Source organism: Ceratotherium simum, chromosome 31, assembly GCF_057802395.1.
Source record: "Ceratotherium simum simum isolate JZ-2026a chromosome 31, ASM5780239v1, whole genome shotgun sequence".
NCBI lineage: Eukaryota > Metazoa > Chordata > Mammalia > Perissodactyla > Rhinocerotidae > Ceratotherium > Ceratotherium simum.
This window is the reverse complement of record NC_141930.1, coordinates 25,754,876-25,779,166: the sequence shown is the minus strand read 5'-3', so window position 1 is coordinate 25,779,166 and position 24,291 is coordinate 25,754,876. Positions and strand designations below refer to the sequence as shown.

Below are 24,291 nucleotides of genomic sequence, written 5' to 3'. Positions count from 1 at the left end.
AAAGGAAGAATCCAGTCTACACTGGGTTAAGTTAGAAGGTGCCAGAAGAGATTGATAAACTTACCTGACACATCTGAACATACCGAGAAGAGATTTAGGCAATTGGTGGACTTGGGATTGGATGAATGACACACAGAAAATTAATATAATATAAAAAATGCTATTATTTCCCCCAGGCAAATAAACATTATATAGGAAAGGGAAAGTAATCATTATTTATATATATGTATATATAGTATATATATACATATATATATTACATCCTTCAGCTGAGACTATCATTTATATAGGCCTAATAATATAAAAATGAAATATTGATTTAATCAACATCATATATAAATACATATATTTTTATGTCATATATTACATATTATATTTATTATATTATTATATAAGTCATGGAGAGAGAAAGAGAAAGACAGAGAGAATGGGTAATGGAAAGAGTTTGTGTGTATGGAAGAATCACAGGAATGAAAGAAGGCAAAATCACATTTTCCTAAAATGGAATGGAAAGTTCCTAAATAATGTTAAATATTGAAAGATCAAGAACTTTATATAAGCAACATAGGTATGTTATTTGGAGATATGGAGATAATTATCAAAACTATATATTCATATAAATGTATAAAACTAAAAAAAATAAATTTAGATTCAAAATATTGTAACACATTTATTGAATTTCTACTTTGTGACAGTTTCTGTGTAAGTGCTTCAATGCATATCTGATTTAATTTAAAGGTTTAGGAAGGATTTCTAGCACTTTATGTGTAAGGAATGTAACAAGATTTATTTATCTAGAGTGCTGCAGACTACTTCTGTTGTCTTAGAGAAAAGAAAAATTTGTATCTATACTTGTAAAGATGTGAGAATAATGGAGAGAGTCTTATTTTCAAAGTCTTTCAAGGCAATTTCAGTTTGTGTTTCTATATTACAAGTATGATTTTCTTTGACCTCTTTGAAAACCGATGGGACCAAGAATCCAGGTGGATGTGTTACCACAATATCTGTGAGGAAATTGATTTTTCTTCTTTTCTATAGGAATGAGAATGAAATCAGTACTTTAGTATGCATTGCTCTTGATTTCTCGAAACAAAATAATTCATTTTACTAAGAAGTTTTGGTGAACTCCAAGTGTCTGCAAAGGTTACATTGAGTAAAATGCCATTTACGTTGATTAGGCAAAGTAATGAAACTAAACGCACATCTGTGGTGTGCAGAAAATGGTGTGCCATTTCCCCCTTTTTCTCACCATTGCAATGAAAGAAAGTGTATTGTCTATAGCTCCCAACTCCTTTGTGATGGGTGACGTGAGCTTCATTCTGACTGGCTGGATTCTTCTGAAGAAACACTTTTTTAATCAAGAGAAATTTGATCAATTCTTAACCTATAGCTAGCCACAAATGTTTAGATGGAACTCTGAGCAAGTCCAGTTACAGTAAAACCAGAGATCACCAGCTCATTGTGAATTGTTTTTTCCCCTCGCTTCCTTCCTTTCACATCCCACATTCTACCTTATTTCTTCCCTTTCCTAATCTGAAATGCCTCTGCATTATCTATCACCAATAACAGTTACTGAGTTCTGAGGCATCAATGATTTTTACCAATTTTAAAATGTTTCAGATCTGCCAGCTATGAGGTTATATTTATACCTTGAATTATTTTCTGTAGAACTACATTCCTGAGACACTTGTTCCTTTTCAAAAGAAATAATTTCTTACTTTGTGGGAATATGAATTAAAGTTCGTTTCTTTTAAAAATAATGTGTTTTCTGAGTAATTTAATGTGTCTATTATTTGGTAGTAAAGAACCGTTCTAGAAAAAGTAATAACAATTCTCCCCGAAACCCTATCATCACCTATGTCCAATAATTTTTCAGAATAATAAATGGAAAAGCTCTGAGCTCAAGTGATGTTTGGCTCAAGTAAAGTCAGCTTTCATCAAATGAACAAAAACCTCAGCAGATTTTTTTAAAACAACTTATACTGCTTGGATTATAACTGAAATTTGATTTCAGAAAGGAAATTTCAGTACATTAAATTACTTCCCAATGACTAAAACAGGATTATAAACTCTCTTTACTGAAATTGTACTGCTTTCTATAATATAATTTTGACATACTTATGATCCATTAAAAATTTAAGCTATAACAAAAATTGGACACATTTATATTTTATTATTCATTTATTTTGAAAACTTATCTAGACTACCATTTCATATAATTTGGAAAACTCCCCCCAGGCACTTTTCAAAAATGAGTCACTAAAAACAGAAAAACAGATCAATTTCTGTTTTAAAAAAATTAAAATTCTCATTGTATGCTTCTATTTTCCCACCTTAACGTAAAAGCTTCTTGGGAAATGATTTCACTTGTGTTTGTAAGTTAACATTTCTCCCAAAATGAAGCATTATTTATTACTACTTAAAGTCCTCTTAGAGTCTCCACATGTGACTAAAATTGTGAAAGGAATATTTCAGAAATTAGAAAATAGATATTGTTCTTGACTTCAAGAGTTTATTATAGAAGACTGTAAAATTATATCTGGTTTAGTACCAAAAGAGGTGCTTTAGTTAATTTTTAATGTATGTGTATTTTTCTGAAACTCTTCGGTAAGAATCATGTAAGATTCTACACAATGTCAACTTATATCCATGGATACTAAACAAATTTCATGACAGATTGTAGAAGACAGGAAATAAATCTTCTTTCTCTCACTTCTCCTTCTCCATTCATGGTCTATGCACCATGTATTTGCACCATCATCCTTTCTCAAGACAAGTCTTACTCTTTTTGGGGAACAAAACCATACAGAGCAGTTACGTAGCTTACATAATATGTAGCTCCCTTTTGGATAAAATTAATTCTGATATACCCTCAGTGTTCATTTAAAATATTTGTTTTCAGATGCAACTTTAATATATACAAACGAAAATTGAAAAAATTCAATTTGTACAAGCAAAACTACAAAATCAATGTACGCCAAAGTAAAAACATTAAAGTAGTAGATGATGTTTTATTGCCGAACATCCATCACTTATGGTAGGTTTAATAAAAGAGAGTTTAATTTTAAGTATCTAATGCTTTATTTTCTGTCATCTTTGTTCTTTTGTGTTTTAGCCCAATGGACAATCACGTATTAATTATTGTTAATCACGTATGCAATTCTTATTATTGTTTTAGCAATAAAGCAATTTTTAACCGTTGGTCAGCTACTTTATGGGTTAATAAATTCAATAATGCATCCAAAATACAATAGTGAAAAATTTTTTAAGTATTATTGAACAAACAATGGTTTATTGTATATTTACTACTACTCATATTTAATTGGGGCATACAAAGAGTATCTGTTCAAGAAATCCACTCAAAATGTGAGCACAGTGTTTACTACAAGCACGCTGTTTTGTGTTTGGCATTTTGTGTGTGTCATGTGATGGCTGAATCCTCCCACCACTTTCTCTGCTCAAGTCACTGAAAAACTTTCAGTTTTATATAGCATCATGACATCCCATGGCTTTTCTTTGGCACAAGCAAGATGGTGATGATGCTAATAGAGACACTGAAATCATATATCACCATTCTGTTGTAAAGTCACTTTCAAATAGTTCAGAATATATGTATAATTGTTTTAGAATATCATTGAAGTGAAAACACAAAATATTAAAAGTCCTATAGAAATCAAGACCTGGAATATACGCCTTAGAGATACCTTAGGGGTATAAGACCTATATAGTCTTGGAAACTCTGATTGTGTCCTAGACATCTGTTTGTAGGAAAGTAAGTAGATGCAGGAAGCAGAAAGAATATTAAGACTAGGCATGGGCAAGAAACTGTTTCAGGAAAGATAGAATTGTTGTAGGTGGGCCGGAACAGGTTAAAATGAGTTACAAGTCAGAACACTGGAGGAAGCTAGGCATTTTCCCAGTTGGGCTGATACTTCATTGTCCCTCATTTCATGTTGTTAATACATTTAAAAATAAGATTATTTAATCATAACATTTCAGTAAGGTGTAAATGTAGATAAATTCCTATTTGGGGCCTAAGTTGCTGCCAGAATTATGCCTTTCTAATGTGTCTGGGAAAGAATGTGATAGGAAGAGAAAAATATGCATCTTTCTTTTTTTAATTTGTTTGATTTATACAGCTGGGAAGTGAGAAAAAAATGAAGAAAACGTTGAGACTAAGGCAAATACAACTTAGTAGCTTTGTTACAGAAGTATGGTGCCTCACAAATGTATATCAATTTTGCTTACTTACCAACCTTGCACTATTCCTGCATCTTCTTTAAGATAGTTGCCTGGGCACCAGGCCCAATAGACTGGTGGTTAAGTTTGGTGCACTCTGCTTCAGCGGCCCAGGTTCAGTTCCCGGGTACAGACCTACATCACTTGTCTGTCAGTGGCCATACTGTGGCAGCAGCTCACATACAAAAAGAGGAGGATTGGCAGTGGATGTTAGCTCAGGGCAAATCTTCCTCAGCCAAAAAAAAAAAAAAAAATCAATAAACACCTATCTTCTCCAATGGAAACACACATAATTAAAAAAAAAAAAAAGATAGTTACCTGGAATTAGTTGAAGGCAATCTTATCTCACCTAACTTCTTCTGAATGAGACCTCAATGTGCTCCATCAGCACAGGGCCAGAAAGAGAGGGGATTAGTCTAGACTGTTATAAAGAAAAAACGTTTTTGATCTACATTGTGAGCACACATAATACAAATTTGTATTGTGAGCACACACATACAAATACAAGACATGTTGCTATCCACATATCACCTAAAAAGATGGAGCATAAAAGCAATATAGAGACACAAGGGTCCTCGGAAAGCTGTGAAGGGGGGGTGGGACTGACAGTCTGTGATGCAGCTGTCCTAGTAGGGAAGTGAAGAAGGAACGGCTCTGCTACCCATTTCTGACCTCCACCAATATTATTTTTCTCTTGTTTCTTTTCTCAACACCAAATGCTTCTCTGGCCATATAAAGATACATATTTCTATATCTTTATTGATACAAAAACATTTGGGTATATAAAATGTGACTACATATGTAGAATATTTATCTATATGTAGCTATATAGAGATACAACTCGTATCTCCAAATTTAAGCTCTTGATTAAGATCACTTTAATTTATAATCTAAGAGCATTGCTGTTCGGAAACTGTCACGTTTTGCAAGAGGAATATTTTGCTTCCTATATTTTCTTCTTTCTCTCCACTTTCTTGCACCTTCTTTTGCTTTTTTCCCCATATTTGCCTGACAGTCAATCCTAACAGTGTCTCTTATAAGCCTCCACTTTTAAACAGTCTTTCTATTAGAAAATACTTCATTCTTTTTTAGGTTAAATTTAAATTAAATACAGCTGGGTTTTCTACAACTCAGGACATATCTATACCTGACTAAATTTAATATAACTGCATCTACCACAAACTGTCAACACTTCGGTCAATGTTATACACGAGATGCATGTGTTTCTGGTCTTTGCACATATGATCTTCCGTTGCTAGCCTTTCAAAAGCCTCTAGAGACCAAGGACTGAGAAAGAAGATAATTGAAAAGAATCTTTATAGGAATATTTTTTAAAAAGAAAAGCAAGTTGATTTATTTTTCTAGAAAGTAGACAAGTTTGGAAAATGGAAGAGTTGAATCCACTAATGAAGACTTGACTATGATAAAGAGTTTAAATTTATTAGTAGAGGACTGGATTTTCAGATTACCCTCGAAAATACCTCATAGTAGAAGATAAAAAAAACAATCTCACAAAACATTCTCAAACTGCACTTTCATCAGGAATATGTAAGAATTTTAATATTTTGTACATTGAAAGAAAAAGAGTAACCAATCACAGATAACAATAGATTTCAGCCACTAGTCTGATATAATCTAGAAGTTAAAGCTGGGTGTATATTCTTAAAGGGAAGAACAGCCATGTTATGACAGAGAATGCAAGTGATTTATAGTGTTATATAATATTCATCCTGTATGAGAGAATTATAATTGAATCTTTAATAGCTTTTGGAACAGAAAGCTCAAATTATACTAGTCAATATAAAATGCAGGATTTAGCAGGAGAGTCTAATTTTCATTAATGAATACTCAGCCATCAAGTGTCTAAATGTGGCAGTGCTTAAGGGATCTGGTTAAAAGAAGGCAGACCGATCATACCAACATCAACAGTCTCACCTAGTGCACCAAATCCTATAAATAATATATGTAGCATTGGTGAAAACTGAGATGAATACTCTTAGCGGTTGAAATGGGAGCATGAGAGAAACCTGTAAGAGATTGAAAAACAAAATGATTGGGTAGGCTTCACAGTGTGGCCTGCACACTTGAGCACATTCCAGGCTATAAGGCCGTACTGACGCAGAAAGTTATAGCAAATTTGAGCATGACCACAAGGGTAGAATCCATGAGCAGAGGACATCTAGAGACAGAAGCAGGGTGAGCAACTAGAACAAAGTGAGAGAAACCAGAAATAAAGATCCCTCTATACCATCCCTTAACCCCAGGGCTAAGCAGTAGGGTATGGGGTATCTTCTACTCAGTAGGAATATTTATTGTGGGAGTTTGGGGAAGAGAGATAAGACAGTAATCTAATTGCATATCCTGTCTACCTCCCTCCTCCTATAACAATGTGGACCACAACCTTACAAGGAGTTCCCAGCCCTCTCACAGGCTGACTGTCCAAGCAGAGTCTATCAGAGGCAAAGAACCTCAAATGCAAACTTGAATACAAAATAAAAAATCACCCAATATTTGAAAAGTATCATCAATATGAAATATCAATGACAATAAATGTGAATAATAAGTAATGTGAATGGTTTAAATGCATGTAAATTATGTAGGGATACTCATTCTAGGCTTACAGTATATCTAGTTAAGTAATGATTACAAGAGATGTATCTAAAACCAAATAAAATAGGCAAATTGAAAATAATGGAATGGAGAATTTGGGTTATTATGATGGAATAAATGCATTATTTATCTCTGATCTCTCCACAAAATCTCTCAAAAAATAGAAGAATAAAATAGGCACAACATCAAGTGTCTCAAGACGGTAGTGCTAATGAGAAGTAAAGCAATAACATCACCCCCCCCAAAAGAGATCAAAAGTTGGAGGCAAGAGAAACTGTGTAAGGCAAGACTGAAAACAAGGAGATTAATAGAAAATCAAACAAGGAAAGGTACGTCTATCAACTATGAAAATTTTTCAGAACTGATTAAAATTATCAGCCTATATTTTTAAGAAGCTCAGTGAAACCCAAACAGAATAGCCTAATGCAGCTATCCTTTTCAGAGAAATTTTATTCCACCCTTTACCTCATAAAGTAAAACTGCCGGCTCAATAGGGCCCTTGACTCACAGAGTACTCCCTAAATGCCTACCTCATGCACTGGTCATTTGGCTAGGCTGAAATCCAATGGTGTCCAGTGGATTTCAACAACCTGTGGGAATTGGGGTTCAGAGGAACAGCACAACAAAATTCTGATACTCTAGTTACTGTTACTGTTGTGAGTAAAAGCCCTGTATCGGGGCCGGCCCCCTGGCTTAGCAGTTAAGTGTGCGCGCTCCACTGCTGGTGGCCCGGGTCCGGATCCCGGGCGCACACCAACGCACTGCTTCTCCGGCCATGCTGAGGCTGCGTCCCACATACAGCAACTAGAGGGAAGTGCAGCTATGACATACAACTATCTACTGGGGCTTTGGGGGAAAAAATAACTAAAATGATTAAAAAAAAAAAAAAAGTCCTGTATCTCTGAGTAAGGAATCTTGTGTCTTCTAACAACATCCAAGAAACTATGACAGCCTAATTTGTAAGTTTGCAAAAAGGCAAAATCTCAGATACTTCACAGTTCTTGACAATTATTATCAAACAACATAGACTTGAAGTCAAGAAACATTACTAGCAATTATGATATAAAGAGACATTTTATAAATGAGATATTGTAACCCACACATCTATGGACAGCTAATTTTCGACAAAGGAGTCCAGAATATATAACAGAGAAAAGAAAATCTCTTCAATAAATGGTGTTGGGAAAACTGGACAACCATGTGCAAAAGAATGAAAGTAGACCATTATCTTACAGTTTACACAGAAATTAATTCAAAATGGATTAAAGACTTGAACGCAAGACCTGAAACCATAAAACTCTGAGAAGAAAACACGGACAGTATGCTCTTTGACATTGGCCTTAGCAGTATCTTTTTGAATATGTCTCCTTAGGCAAGGGAAACAAAAGAAAAAATAAACAAATGGGGCTCCATCAAACCAAAAAGCTTCTGCACAGCAAAGGAAACCATCAACAAAATGAAAAGACAATCTACCAATTAGGAGAATGTATTTGTAAATTATACATCCAATAAGGGGTTAATATCCAAAATATATAAAGAACTCATAAAACTCAACAACAAAGAAATGAACAACCCTATCAAAAAATGGGCATAAAAAAGAACAGACATTTTTCCAAAGGAGATATACAGATGGCAAACAAGTAGATGAAAAGATGTTCAACATCACTAATTATTAGGGAATTGCAAATCAAAACTACAATGAGATATCACCTCACACCTGTCAGAATGGCTATTATAAAAAGACAAGAAAGGGGTCAGCCCAATGGCCTAGTGGTTGGGTTTGGCATGCTCTGCTTTGGCGACCCAGGTTCAGTTCCCGGGCATGGACATAAACCACTCATTGGCAGCCATGCTGTGGTGGTGACTCACATACAAAACAGAGGGAGATTGGCACAGATGTTAGCTCAGGGCAAATCTTTCTCAGCAAAAAAGAAAAAAACGACAGAAAATAACAAGTGTTGAAGAGGACGTGAAGAAAAAGCAACACTCGTACACTGCTGGTGGGAATGCAAATTGGTTCAGCCACTATGGAAAACAGTACGGAGATTCCTCAAAAAATTAAGAATAGAACTACCATATGATCCAGCTATTCCACTTCTGGATATTTATCCAAAGAACACAAAAACAGTAATTTGAAAAGGTATATGCACCCCTACATTCATTGTGGCGTTATTCACATTAGCAACCTAAGTGTCCATCAACAGATGAATAGATGAAGACGTGGTATATATATACAATAGAATACTACTCAGCCATAAAAAAAGATGAATTCATGCCATTTGCAACAACAGGGATGGACCTTGAAGGTATTAAGATAAGCGAAATAAGTCAGATGGAGAAAGACAATTACTATATCACTTCACCGATAAGTGGAAGATAAACAAACAAACAAACACATAGATATAGAGAATAGATTTGTGGTTACCAGAGGGGAAGGGAGTGGGGGGAAGGAGAAACAGGTAAAGGGGCACATGTGTATGGTGATAGATGGCAACTAGACTTTTGGTGGTGAACAAAGAAGTTCTATACAGAAGTCAAAATATAATGATGTAGACCTGAAATTTATATAACGTTATAAACCAATGTGACCTCAATAAAAAAAAAAATGAGTCATCCTAACAGGAAGATATCACAATCCTAAATCTGTAGACACATCAAAAAAAACCACATTTAACAAACTTGACCTAATTAACCTAGACAGAACAGTGCATCTAATAGTAACATAATTCACATTTTCCCCCAGCACACAAGAAACATTTGTCAAAGTATACTGTAAGCTGGTACAAAAAGAAAGACTCAACAAATTTGAAAAGATTAAAAAATTTTAGACTATGTCTTTTGATCAGACTGTAATTAAGCTAGAAATCAGTAACAAAAGATGAGCAGAAAAACTCCACGTCTGGAAATTAAAGGTATATTTCTAAATGAACCATAGGTCAAAAAAGAAGTCAAATTGAAAATCGACTAATTGAATAATTATTGGAAATTGAATAATGATAAAGATATCACATATCAAAATTTATAGAATGCAGCTAAAGCAATATTTTCAAGACATTTTGTCCTTAAGTATATATGTTAAAGAAAAAGAGAAGCTGAAAAACAACTCTTGCAACATTAATGTTAACATGCTAGAAAAATAAATCAAATCTAATGAAATACAAAGAAAGAAATATGATAACAAATTTATGATATAGATAAAGACTATTAATAAACAGTAAAGAGAATAAACAACAAAAAAAATTGTTTCTTATAAAAAGACCAATAAAATCGACACAACCTTTGGCAAGACTGATCTATAAAAAAAGAGAGAATGGGGCCGGCCCAGTGGTGCAAGCAGTTGGGTATGCACTCTCTGCTGTGGGGGCCCAGGATTTGCCAGTTCGGATCCCAGGCACACACTGATGCACCGCTTTGCAAGCCATGCTGTGGTGGCGTCCCATGTAAAGTGGAGGAGGATGGGCACGGATGTTAGCCCAGGGCCAGTCTTCCTCAGCAAAAAGAGGAGGCTTGGCAGATGTTAGCTCAGGGCCAATCTTCCTCACAAAAAAAAAGAGAGAGAGAGAGAGAGAAAACAAATTGTCAATATCAGAAATGAAAAGTAAACATTAGATATAGATTCTCCAGACTTTAAAAAAAAAATAAGAGAATATTATGAACATCAATAAAGTTGAAAATTTGTAAGACACAGATGATATCTTCACTAAAATAATAACTTACCAAGATGATAGATGAAATAGAAAATCTAAATAATCCTATACATACTAAAACATTAAATCTGTTAGTTAAAATCCTTGTCAATAAAAAAAAAATTCAAGACTACTTAACTTCACTAGTTGATTTATTCCAGGCATTTCAGGAAAAAATAACATGTCTTAAACTCTCCTAGTGAATAGCAAAATAGGGACACTTCATAACTCTGTTTGTGAGAATCACAAAACTTGGTTCCAAAACCTAAACAGAACATTTCAATAAAGGAAAATTGCAGTCAAATTTCTTAACTAATACAGAGGCAAAAACTTTTAACCAGGTATAAGAAAAAAATACTCCAGTGATATATACAACCTCCAATATGTTTCAGCTAATTAATGTTTATTTTAGGAAAGCAAGTGTGATTCAATATTAGAAAACAATGTAACTTACTACATTAAAACTAGAAATTGCATATGACTTCAATAGATGTATAAAAAGAATTTCATAAAACTTAACATCCATTCATGATAAAATGTGTTAGCAAGGCAGGAATAAAAGAGAATGCTCTTAATATTGATAAATAGTATATTTAACAGTCTATAGCAAGTCTCACACTCAATGATGAAATATTGAAACCTTCTTCCCTCGAACGAGACAAGTATGCTTACTCTCACAACTTCTGTTCAATGTTGTACCGGAGGCACTACCCAGTGAAAGAAGAAACAAATAAAAGGTATAAGGTTCGTAAAGGAAGAAATAAAATGTCATTATTGACAGAAGTCATGTTTGTTTACCTAGAAAATGCAAAAGAATCTATAGACAAATTTTAGGATTGATAAGTACGTATAATAGCCATATTATAAATCATATAATAAACATATAATAATAATGTATCACTGGATACAAGATCAATATGTTCAAATATTAATTGTATTTCCATATACCAGCCATCAAGAAAAAAAAGTAAAGAAAAATATACCATTTACAATGGCACCCAGAAACTTGAAATACCTTGGAAAAATCTAACAAAAGATATGCGCATCTTTATATTAAAAATTTAAAAACATTCAGAGAAAATTTAAAGGACTTAAATAGAGGGATAGATCATATTTGTGGATTGAAATACTCAGTATTGTAAAGATATCAATTCTGCCCAAATTCAACTATAGATTCAAAGCAATTCTAGTCAATATTTCAGCAATATTTTTGATTGACCAGCTGGTTTTAAAATTTATATGGAATTGCAAAAGCCGAGAATGGCCAAGACATTTTTGAGGAAGGAGAACGAAGCTGGTGGGCTGACGTTACCCAATCCTAAGACCTATTCTGAAGTTATACTAATTAAGACAATGTGGTATGAACCCAAAGACAGACAAAGGAATCCCTGAAACAGAATAAAGTCTAGAAACAGATCCCCATGTATTCAGTCACTGGTCTTTTTATGACAAACATGACACAATAGTGTAATAAGAGACAGTATGGTTTTGTTCATAAATGGTGCCAGATGGGCCGTATATTCATTCGTGACAAAATGAATCCTGACGCCCTACCTCACCTTGTATAAAAAAATCAATTCCAAATGGATTGAAGATCTAAATGTGAAAGGTAAAACAATCAAGTTTTCAGAGGAAAATATAGGAGAAAATATGATCTTGGAATAGGCAAAATGTTTTTAAACAGAACTCAAAAACAGTAACAATAAAAGAAAAAACTGTTTAATTGAATTATGTTAAAATTAAGAACTTTAGTTCATCAAAGACATTATTAAGAGTGAAAAAGCAACCACAAAACCTAGACAAAGTATATCCAATGAAGGACTTATTAAGAAAATACAAAAAGAAATCCGAAATTACTATGAAAAAGATAGACAAAGCAATTTTAAAAATGGCAAAAGACTTGAACAGATATTTCGCAAAGGAGTCTATCAACATGGCAATAAAAATATGAAAAAAAAGCTCAACTTCATTAGACATCAAGTGAATGCAAATTAAAACCACAATGAGATACCACTACACAACGACCAGATGGAAAATGCCAATTGTCATCCAGGATGTGAAATAAACAGAATCTCCCTACATTGCTAGTGACAGTGTAAATTGGCACAAGCATTCTGGAAAACTGGCAATGTTTACTAAAGCCAAACATATGCATTTTCCATGAACCAGCAGTTTTACTCCTAGATATATACCCAAAATGAATGCACACAAATGTTCGCCAAAATTCATTGAGTAAGATATTCAACATAGCACTATTCACAATAGACTAAAAATACACTACCCAATACCCATCAATGGTAGCATTGGTAAATATATTGTCATATAGTAATAAAGTAGAAAATTATACAGCAAAGATATGGATTGAAATCCCTATAACTACATGCAAAAATATGCATAAAACTCATATACAATCCTGACTAAAAGAAGTCTGACCCCTAAGAGTATATTCAGTATGCTTCCATGTATGTAAATTATAAAAACAGACAAAGCTAATCTATGCTCTAAGATGCCAGGATAGTGATTATTCATCAGAGATGGGATATTGACTAGAAGGAAGCGTAGTATGGCTTCTGAAGTGATGATAACAGTCAGTATCTTAATCTGGGAGCTGGATACATAGGTAAATTTAGTTGTGAGAATTCATCAGGCTGTATACTTATGGTATCTTTATTTTTCATGTCTATTTTACATCAATAAAATTTTTAACTAATAGTTTTTTGGTATAGCAGTTATATAAAAGCAAAATAACAAACTATTAAGTTCCTAGAAAAAATTTTTATCAAGAAATATGCTAGACCTTTTTGGGAAAAATCTATGAAGCTTTACTTAGTAACATAGAAAACTAGAATAAATGAAGAGCTGTAACATGGTAATGTTTAGGAATACTGAATACTGTAAAAATGTCCATTTCCTTTTACTTGTCTATAATTTCAATCTATTCCAACTCAATGCACAAAAAAATGTTTCTTATGGCCATTGACATGTTGGTTTTTAGTTTTTATGGAATCATAATAGCCAAGACAATTTTAACAAAAGAGAAGAAGAGATTTGACTCCATCAAGTAGCAGGATAAAAAATTTAAAACCCTAGAATTTTGACTCCAGAGTCATGCACACACAAGAATTTAGTGTGCCTCTCACGTCAGTAAGGAAAAGATATATTTTCCATTAAGTGGTGTTGAGAAAATTACAAGTGAAAGAAAAGGAAGATAGATCCTTGCTCATACCATACAAATACAAATTCTAAATGAAAGAATGTCTCAAACGCAAGAATGTAAGAAATAAAACTGTACAGGTATTAAAGGAAAAATATGAACATATGCTTATGATCATATAGCAAGAATTCAAAAAGTCATAAAAGCTTTTGGACCTTGAGGGCATTATGCTAAGTGAAACAAGTCAGACAGAGAAAGACAAATACTATATGATCTCACTTATATATGGAATCTAAAAAAAAAAGCCTTTTTTTTTTGGTGAGGAAGATTAGCCCTGAGCTAACATCTCTTGCCAATCTTCCCCTTTTTGCTGAGGAAGATTGGCCCCGAGCTAATATCTGTACCCATCTTCCTCTACTTCATATGTGGGATGCCTGCCATAGCATGGCTTGATGAGCAGTGTATAGGTCCATGCGCAGGATACAAACCCACAAACCCCAGGCTGCCAAAGTGGAGCCCACAAACTTAACCAGTAACTCACAGACACAGAGAACAGACTGGTGGTTGCCAGAGGCAGGAGGAGGGGATGGCGAAATGGGTGAAAGTGATCAAAAGGTATAAACTTCCAGTTATGAGATAAATAAGTCCTGGGGATGTAATGTACAGCATGGTGACTACGGTTAACAATACTGTATTGTATACTTGAAAGTTGCCAGGAGAGTAGAACTTAAAAATTATCATCACAAGAAGAAAAAAAATTTGTAACTATGTGTAGTGATGGATATTAACTAGACTTATTGTGGTGATCATTTCACAATGTATACATGTATCAAATCATTATGTTGTACACCTAAAACTACAACAATGTTATATGTCAATTATATCTCAATTAAAAAATAAAAAATGAAAAAGCCATGAAAGAATAAATTGGTAAATTAAAAAACACAAATAATGGACTGGGTAATAGTATTTATCACTTAGATAATAAGACAAAGAATAGGTATTCAGAATGCACAAGAAAATTCCACAAATAAGTTAAACAAAAACACTTGACTTAGCAAAGCAAATGTACAGGTAATTCATAGAAAATAAAAAGCAAAGACCAATAAAACCATGAAAAAATGATAGACTTCAATAATCAACAGGCATATTTAAATTAAAACAAAAACTCTGATACCATTTTTTCACTTTTTAGTTTAGCAAAAATTACAGGTTGATCATCATTTGTGAGATTGTCAGCAGTCTCATACACTGCTCTAAAAGTAAATTGTAAATTGCTATGAGTATAAATTGGTACAGATATTTTGAAGGCAACATAGCTTATGTAATAATGCCACTTTTCAGTACCATATTTACTCTACGTACCAATAGATTTGTACAAGAATGTTCATTATGGCATTGCTAATGCTAAAAGCAGAAGTGGAAGGGAGAGGGAAAGAGAGAAATGCTTAATTGAGCAATAGCTAAATATGCTGTAGTTAAATGTACTGTGGTATATGTAAAATTATGCAGTAGTTTTTAAGGTAAATCTACAGGTATCAGCTTTCTTGTGATAGCTCTCTATATAATTATACTTGGAAGTAGATCCATGTGTACCAACATGATTAGAGCTTTAAGATCAAGTGTAAAAAAATAATTTGAAGAAAATATTACTTCATTTAATATAAAAATGCAGATTAAAAAAGTAAGAATAAAAATACAAAATAAAATCTTTCCCTTCATGTACAAATATTTTATGTAAATTCACAGAAGAAATGTCTGGATGAATAACCACAAAAAAAATTTGTGACAGTGATTATCAAGGAGTTAGGAGGGAATGAGCATTTGAAAGAGGCCATCAAAGGAGAGTATAGTGAACATTTATTATTTTTACCCCCCAGTAACTACTCCTCTCGCTAAGGTACACTGATTTTGTTTTTGGAGAAACCTCCTGTGTCAACCAACATGCTTGGGTGAAACTGAACACACCTCATCCGTGATTGAAAGATGTAGACAGGGCCCACAGCAATCAGTGTTTTCCAGTTACATAGAAACAGTGATTGGCTCAGTACCATAATCAAAACAAATGAAACTCAATTCTGGAAACTTTTTACAAGCTATCATAAAACATGAAACTGGAAGGAGAGAAGCTAAAGCCACTGCAGCCTTCTTGCAACCTTAGAGGGAGAGCCTGAGACAGGCCAGCTCTGTGGTGGTAGAGCCAAGATACACACAAAGAGAAAATGGCGTATGGCCACCAGTGGAATTCTGGGAAAGCTAAGGGCTTCCATCCTACATCAATAAATGCCATGGGCGCTTATGCCAGTTGAGTTAACTTTTCAGTCATTTGCCACCAAAAATTTTCTCCAATAGAGATCCCTTGGGCTTACAGTTTTTTAAATAATTTTTACTAGGAAAATATATTTGTATACTGTATAATTAAAAATACTTTAAGAAAAACAAATAAAGAAAATATGATTAGACTAAAGGATTTCTAAGGTCCATTTATTTTTATCAGCATAAGATTTTTATTTGAGGTTTTATTAAAGTATTGGTGATAGAATCACAAGAAAATATTTTTAAAAATATAACATTTTATCTTGGCAGATAGACTAGAAGGAAGTACTCATCTCAAATCCTTTTTAGAATTGCATGGTTATAAATAATACATACGTATAATTAGAAAAGTAATAATTACAGGTGGAATCAAACAAAATCTTTAGTCGGATTAGACAACAGAAATGTTGCTGTATTTTCCAAACTTGTTCTTCTCTAACTATTGCTAATAGAAATAGGGTGTCTTTCTTTTAAAACGTCGCTGTTTAAAATGACAACATGAGCAGCATGAAATTTATAGGTAAAGGGACAAACCCTCTTCTTGTAACTGTTGTGCTTGCCTGAAAAGAGAACTACATCATTGAATAGGACCTTTAAGATAAAGGCTCTTTTGTGATCTTCCTTTTCCCCTGTGCTTTACATTCTGGTCTCTTTTCTTCAGCTCTTCGAGGAATACAAGCACAAGAGGATCCATTCACTTCCTCTCTGTGCGTCTCTGCTCTCCCTACAGCCAGCTGTCTTTCCCTAGAACATTGCAGTATTCAACTCAGCATTTTCTGCTTCATTTTTCCATTTTGCTGCTCATTTTACCCATTTCTAATAAGATCACTGAGAACATAGTTTTTCTCAATGTAGAAAAAAAAAAGTTTGGTTTTTTTTCAATGGCTGTTAGGCCTAAATGTTAACATAGATGAACAGTGCCTCTCTGTGAGAGCATGGCATTCGTCATTCTAGCTCAACCAAAGCTAGCCAATTGTGGGATGGAGACGCCACGTGTTTATTGCAAAATGGGCCTAGTCCACAATCATTTCACATGTGTGCTAACAGGCCAGAGAACAATTGCCGATTTAATAACTTTCAGTTTCTAGATACCAATCGGACTTAACAAGTTACGTAAAAATTTATAGTTTCTATCCTCTCTGTGTATTATTTCCATGGCCACTCAGTCCCTCAATCATTTTGTAAAATGATGCTATTATTTACAATGCTGGATTTGTAAAATCAAAACAAACAGGTGGTCTGTCTGCCACAAACTGGCAAGCCAGATTGTTAATTGTAAATTAATCTCAAGGAACTACCTGGTCTGGGGCATAGCATCAATTCACTTAGTAAAGACGTGATTTTGCAATCCAAGGCCTTCTTGGAAAATTATGTCATTAGTAAGTTGAATTGTATGTTTAAAAATACAAAACAAGTTAAAATGACATGTGCACACATTTTTTCTTGGACTTCAGAAGCATAACGCAGACTGAACTATAGCATCATTGTCACTATAGCATCACTATTGGTCAGTGCCAGGCACCTCTGTGTCTTCATTTTATTTTTTCAACTTTAATTTCCTATTCTCACTCTTATTTCCATTCTCCTACCTTCTTTAATTGCTTTAACTCATGTCCTTAAAATGTATGCCTCCTTCAAAATATAAAGTTCCATTTTATGTTTTTTTTTTTTTTTTTTAAATTGATACATTGCTTTGACCTTGTTCTGATGCTGACTCTTCACTCCACATTGATCTAGTCATGTTATTGTCTGCATTCTACTTCTCACTGAAGCACGGTGTTCCTTTGCTATCATATTTTGCTTATATGTTCCCTTAGTAATGAATCCAACAAGGGCTTCTTTGCTACTGCAAATCATGCTGCAGTGAACATTCTCATACATATTCTTTTGTAACACCTGTGTGAGAGAGTTATTTAATTCAACTAATATGTATTAAGCATCTAATAAGTGTCATGTACTATTCTAGGCATGCAGAATACGTCAGTGAACAAAAGAAAATCCTTGGCCTCGAAGAGTTTATGTTCCAATGGTTTTTCTCTAAAGAATATATCCAGGAAAGGGTTTCATGGCATGCACATTCTTAAGTTCGTTGTCAGAATCCCCTCTGAAATAGTTTCCCTGAGTTAAAAATATGAGCAATATACGAGTACCCTTGTTCCCCCGCCCCAAACCTGGCTGACACAGGGAATTAGACAACTTATAATTTTTGCCAACTTGATAGAAATAAAATGGCATATCATTTCTCTGATTTCTAGAAAGTTTAGTATTTCTACACGGATCTCTAAATCATGTGGCTTTACCACATATGTGAACTGCCCATGCAGGATTTTTTCCAATTTTTATACTTTCCTTTTTTATTTTTTAAAAATATTTTTATCATAAAATAAGAAAGATGGGGAAAAAGTAGAAAAAGCACAACAGACCCAAAAGAAGAAGGCAGGAAATAAATAATATACAAATAATAGCAGTGCCCAGTGAAATAGAGAAAAATGACCACAGTAAAACTCAAGATATGACATGAAAAAAAAAAAGTTTCTTTGGAAAAAAGTACATAAAATAGACAAAACTTTGGTAAGAAATGACAAATAGAAAGAAGATACACATAAGTGAAATTCAGAATAAGGAAAGAAAATCAACTAGAGATACAATAGTGACTATAAAAATTATAAACTGCACATCCATAAATTTGAAAAACTAGATGAAATGTTAAAATCTTGAGAGGAATATAACATGTCAAATCATTACAAAAACAGATAAAAACTTTAATATACAAATTCCTATTAAATAAAAATTAAAATGGTGATTTAAAGCAAAAAACAGAAAAACAGGCCTACATTGCTTGAAAGGTAACTTCTAACAAGTTGTTAATGATGAGATATACAAGTTGTTAGAAAATATTTAAAAAGAGGAAAGTTGGACATCTCGTTTAATAAAGCTAGTCAAATTATTTATTTCAAAACCAACGAGGATAGTATATTAAAAGAAGATAAAAGTTAAAAACTCTCAAATTCAATTTTTTGTCCATGAAGAATTAACTGCTGTGAGCATTATTCTTCCTATAAAACTAAAAAACCAACCAAAATACATGGTAACAGAACAGGCCTGCAAGCGCCAAGAAAAGGGAAAAGTGAGGTGAGCCTCGTGGCTGACTGACCAAATGTACCTCCTAGATGTAGTTTCCAGGCTGCAGCAGAGAGAACTGAAACCCAAACAGAGCTCAGTAGTCTCCCTGTGTGGAGGAGACAAGGATTAGAGTTCAGCAAACCAAGGAGCCTAGACTTGTGGGACAGGGTCCTTGAGTGGAGGAGTCTTCACAGAGAAATAGTTCTATAGGACTGCAGAGGAAGCCCTTTGAGACTTCGACTAAGCATTGTTCTGTGTATACAAGAGACCATGATAAAAGCACCAGAAGCAGTAGACTGAACAATTTCCTGGGCTTCACACAAGGCTGTGAGCAGTCTGTGCTGCCACCAGCCATAGTGAAGAGACCTCATAAGAATGGGCCGTTAGATAGAGTTCTCACGCATTGAGTTATGCCTTAAAAGTGAAACTAATTGAACACTAGGGAAAAATAGGCTGCTCTGGACTAACACTAACAAAACATAAAAGAAATCCTTGAAAAACTTGGACAGATCCCAGGTAACTTAATTACATGCCAGAACAAAGCCAAGTGTGCTTTAAAGGAACACAAAAATGTGTGGCATGAATGAGATAATCTAGAATACAATAAAAAATTACCAGACAGACAAAGAAGCAAAATAATATGATCCATGTTATTAATATGATCCATATTATTAATAATATGACCCATGACTGAGATTAAATTCAGTCAATAAAACAAACTCAGAAATAAAAAAGGTAATAGAATTAGCAGAAAAGGACATTGACACTTGTAAATTTGCTCCATATGATCAAGAAGGTAAAGGAAAACATGAACATGATAAGGAGAGGAAAAGAAGATATGAAAAAGACAACAATGTAACTTCTAAACTTGAAAAATAAAAAATCTAAAATTAGACACTGTAGCAGATTAGACACTACAAAAGGAAAGATAAGTAAACTAAAAGACAAAGCAATACAATCTATAAAAATGAAGCACGAAGTGAAGAAAACAAAATGAAAATCGTCAGTAACCTGTGAAACAATATCAAGCCGTCGAACACAGTGGAAGTGGAGATCCAGAATGAGGAGTAGGAGGAACAGGAAAGAAATTTAAGTAATAATGGCTGAAAGTTTTCCAAATTTGATGAAAATTATAAATCCACAGATTCAAGATGTTCAGCAATCCCAAAGAAGAATAAATATAAATAAAACCATACCAATCATAGCTCAAATCACGCTAAGGGAAAAACTTAAAAGCAGCCAAAGAAGAATGTATTTTGTACACAGAAACAAAGATAAGAGTGACATCAGACCTCTGATGCAAGCTAAAAACACAATGCAACTTTAAAATGCTAAAAACAAACATTGTCAGTGTAGAATTCTATGTCCAGAAAAATTACATTTCAGCAATAAAAGTGAACTTCCTTCCTGCTTCTAATCTGGAGGTGAGCTGGGAGTGGGGATCTGTGCCTCAGGCCCGGGGCATGATGGAGCGGAAGCTGGTGGCGGCCGTTGCCATGTTTTGCCTTGTGCCCAATGGAGGTGGACACAGTGCCAGTAGTGCAAGGCATGGCATGGAAGGGTAGGGCTCAGATTTCCAGGGACCCTCTGTGACTTAAGCCCTGTCAGGTACACTGTGGAATGAGGGGCCCACACATGCTTTGAGGCCAAGGACAGAGACGAATGTAACCTCTATGGGCCAGGGGCTGTGTTGGGGGGTGGGAAAGAAGAGTAAACAAGGAGGAAGCTTAAAGCAGGAGAGAGTGCAGATGGCAAGATTGCCACTACCTGCAGCTTCAGGTGCTGGATGGGTCTGGTCCACAGGTCAAGCTCTGTTGATTCTTTATAGATGGAAGAAGGAATATTTATTCCTGAAAGAGTGAGAGGCACTTTCATTTGGCCTTTCTTCACTGGCATTTGTGTCCAAAATTGAGATTCATGGGAGAATTTAAACCTTCTCTCAGAAGTGTACATAACTAAAGGAAAAACAACCAACCAATGCTCATCTGAAATTCTGATTGGCTCACTGATAATCAGAGAACAAAGTTAGAGATGACTACTCAAGTATGTGTTTTCCTAAGACCACTATAAAGATGTTTGACACAAAGACTTGGGCAGAATATGTTATGGAATAGACCCCAAAGAACCCTTATGGTTTCCTTGCAATAATGAATTTGGCCCTTACTCCACTGTTCCCAGCAAGTGCTATACTCTCCTGGCAGTTGGCCAAGATGATTGAAGCCAGGAAATAGGATCAAAAAGCAAAACGAAAACATCAAGAAAAAAATCACAAAAGCCAAACAACTAAGAAAGAACTGAAGGAAAGAACAACCTCTTCGGGGCCAGCCCGGTGGCGTAGTGGTTAAGTTCACGCGCTCTGCTTCGGTGGCCCAGGGTTCGCAGGTTTGGATCCCAGGCGCAGAACTACACACCGCTCATCAAGCCATGCTGTGGTGGTATCCTGCATACAAAATAGAGGAAGATTGGCATAGACGTTAGCTCAGCAACAATCTTCCTCACCAGAAAAAATAAAAAGAACAACCTCTTCACCTAGAGGAAACCTCGAAAAGATCCACTATGGTTTCTTCTTGGATTTTGTGACACTATTATTCAGTAAACAAAGTCTGACCTTATGGAAGAAGTGTACTAGTAACTTTTAGTCTTGGATGTAAAAGTTTGTTGGTGTCTGCTGACAGTCATTGTAAATTAGCATTTACTATTCTACAAATCCTTTTTACTAATTAGTCATTTGCCATTTTGGAACCTATGTACAGAAATGAAAACATCCTATGGAGAAAAATGACTTTAGATTATGAATTCTATTCAAAAAATGGCTTAAACTGGGATCTTGTTCTGGACAAAGACAATTAAGAGTGTAATAATCAGAATCGTCCTTTCTGAGGTAAAAAGTGTGCTTTGGCTTAAAACGATACAGAATATTAATCACATCTTTTATCATTATTGCTTATTTCTTGGAATGGAATCATTTCTGGCTTTTTAAAAATAACATTAATCAATGAAAATTTCTATTTTTTGCATTGTTTTTCTGATTTTAGCCTTTGAGATATTGGTAATATAATCTGACATTCTGCATTTTTGTTTACCTGATTTATAAAGAGTTCTGGATATAGCAAATTTTATACTTATAAAACTTATTTTCATAGAGATGACTTGTTGAGAAGAATAAAGCTATGATTTGAAGGTGACAGTAACAATTGCCAGACATTGTAGTACCTTGGAACCAGTTAGTTCTTATTTAAACTAAACAGAAATGTGAAATAGTTAAAATATCTTATCAGATAACTTGCTGATTACACAGATAGAACTTTTGCCTTTTTTCTTTGTTTTACCTCATGTGTTAGTGATGTATATTTATTGATTAAAGAGTTTCAAGGTGAAAATTAAAACTTCAAGTTTCTTTTAAGGAAGTCTTAAGAGTAACACATAAGTCATACTTCATAAGTGGTAAAGAAAGGCTTAGAGTTTGGAAAAATTTTGTTAGGCATCACAGCAATGAAAGTAAATAAATTGTGTCAAAATAAGAATGTGTTATAATTAGAATTAAAAAGCTAAATGATATTTCTCTCTCTCGTTAAGTAGTGTAACTGGAATTTTTTACTATTAAACATGGCTGTTGTAAAGGCATGGTCCAATAACTTTAGTCACTGTCACTCTTTAATAGCTTATTAAGATTTTACTTACCTCTAATGTAAAGTTACAAAAATTGTCCAATAGCAATATTTAAATAATGAAACTAAGAGGCAGCCCCGTGGCCTAGTGGTTAAGTTTGGCGCACTCTGCTTCAGCAGCCCGGGTTCAGATCCCGGGTGCAGACCTACTAGTCCTCAGCCATACTGAGGTGGTGACCCACATACAAAATGAAGGAAGATTGGCACAGATGTTAGCTTAGGGCAAATCTTCCTCAGAAAAAAGAAAAGAGGAACTAGATTTTTAAATTAATTTGATACTTTTTAATAAAATATGAAAGTGAAATAAAAACTTGTTTTGAGAAACTAAAGATAAGAGGAATCATTGACAGCAGAGCTATGCTATAAGAATATTAAAGGAAACTTTTTAGGCTGAAGGATAAATGATACCAGGTGAAAATTTAGATGCACACAATGAAATGAAGAGCAACAGAAATGGTAATACGTGAGAAAGTGTAAAAGTTTTTGTCCTTTAACTTGACAAATAGTTAACTGTCTAAAGCACAAAGAATAGCAATGCTCTGTGTGATTTATACTATGTGAAATTAAAATATATGTCAATAGCAGCAAAACACATGGCTTGGGGATATAGAAGTATACAGTTTGAAGGTTCTTACTCTATTATATGTGGTACATTATTGTTTGAAGATAAATTGTAATAAATCAAAAATGTATATTACAAACCCATAGCAATCACTAAAAAATAAAACAAAGAAGTATAGCTCATAAGCCACTGATTTAGATAAAAGGAAATCCTAAAAAATATTCAATTAATCCAAAGGAGGAAGGAATTTTTTTAAAAGAAACTACGATCAGATGTAACAAATAGCAAGATGTTAGATTTAAACTCAACAGTGTTGATAATTACAATAACAGCCTAAATACTCCAAATTTACTGTTTACCAGAAACTGGCGTTAAATAAAAAAGCACAGATAAGTGAAAAGTAAAATGATGAAAAAAGTTATAGCACATAAGTACTAAATCAAAAATTAAAAAGCTGGCATGATTATATTAATATCAAGCAAAGTAGATTTCAGAATAAGAGGTATTTCCAAAATAAAGAGGGACATCTAATAATTATAAAGAAGTTAATTACTTAATACATAAAACATACTAAATATGAATGCACTTGGTAATAGAACTTTAAAATATATAAGCAAGGATACTAAAGAAGTGAAAGGAGAAATAAACAAAACCACATTTATAGTTGGAGGTTTCTAAACTTCTCTCTCACTAGTTGATAGAACAACAGAAAATAGTAGTAATAATTATAGAAAATTGGAACAATGCTATCAGCTAAATTGACCTGTTTGAGGGCCGGCCCTGTGGCTTAGCGGTTAAGTGCGCGCGCTCCGCTGCTGGCGGCCCGGGTTCAGACCCCAGGCGCGCACCAATGCACCGCTTCTCCGGCCATGCTGAGGCCACGTCCCACATACAGCAACTGGAAGGATGTGCAGCTATGACAGACAACTATCT

At 34.2% G+C, this 24,291-nt stretch overlaps 1 pseudogene; it reads left to right on the top strand.

Annotated features, from left to right (window-relative positions):
* Positions 1-21,200: 21,200 nt before the first annotated feature.
* LOC147913047 (small integral membrane protein 15-like) lies at positions 21,201-21,473 on the top strand (annotated as a pseudogene).
* Positions 21,474-24,291: the final 2,818 nt, after the last annotated feature.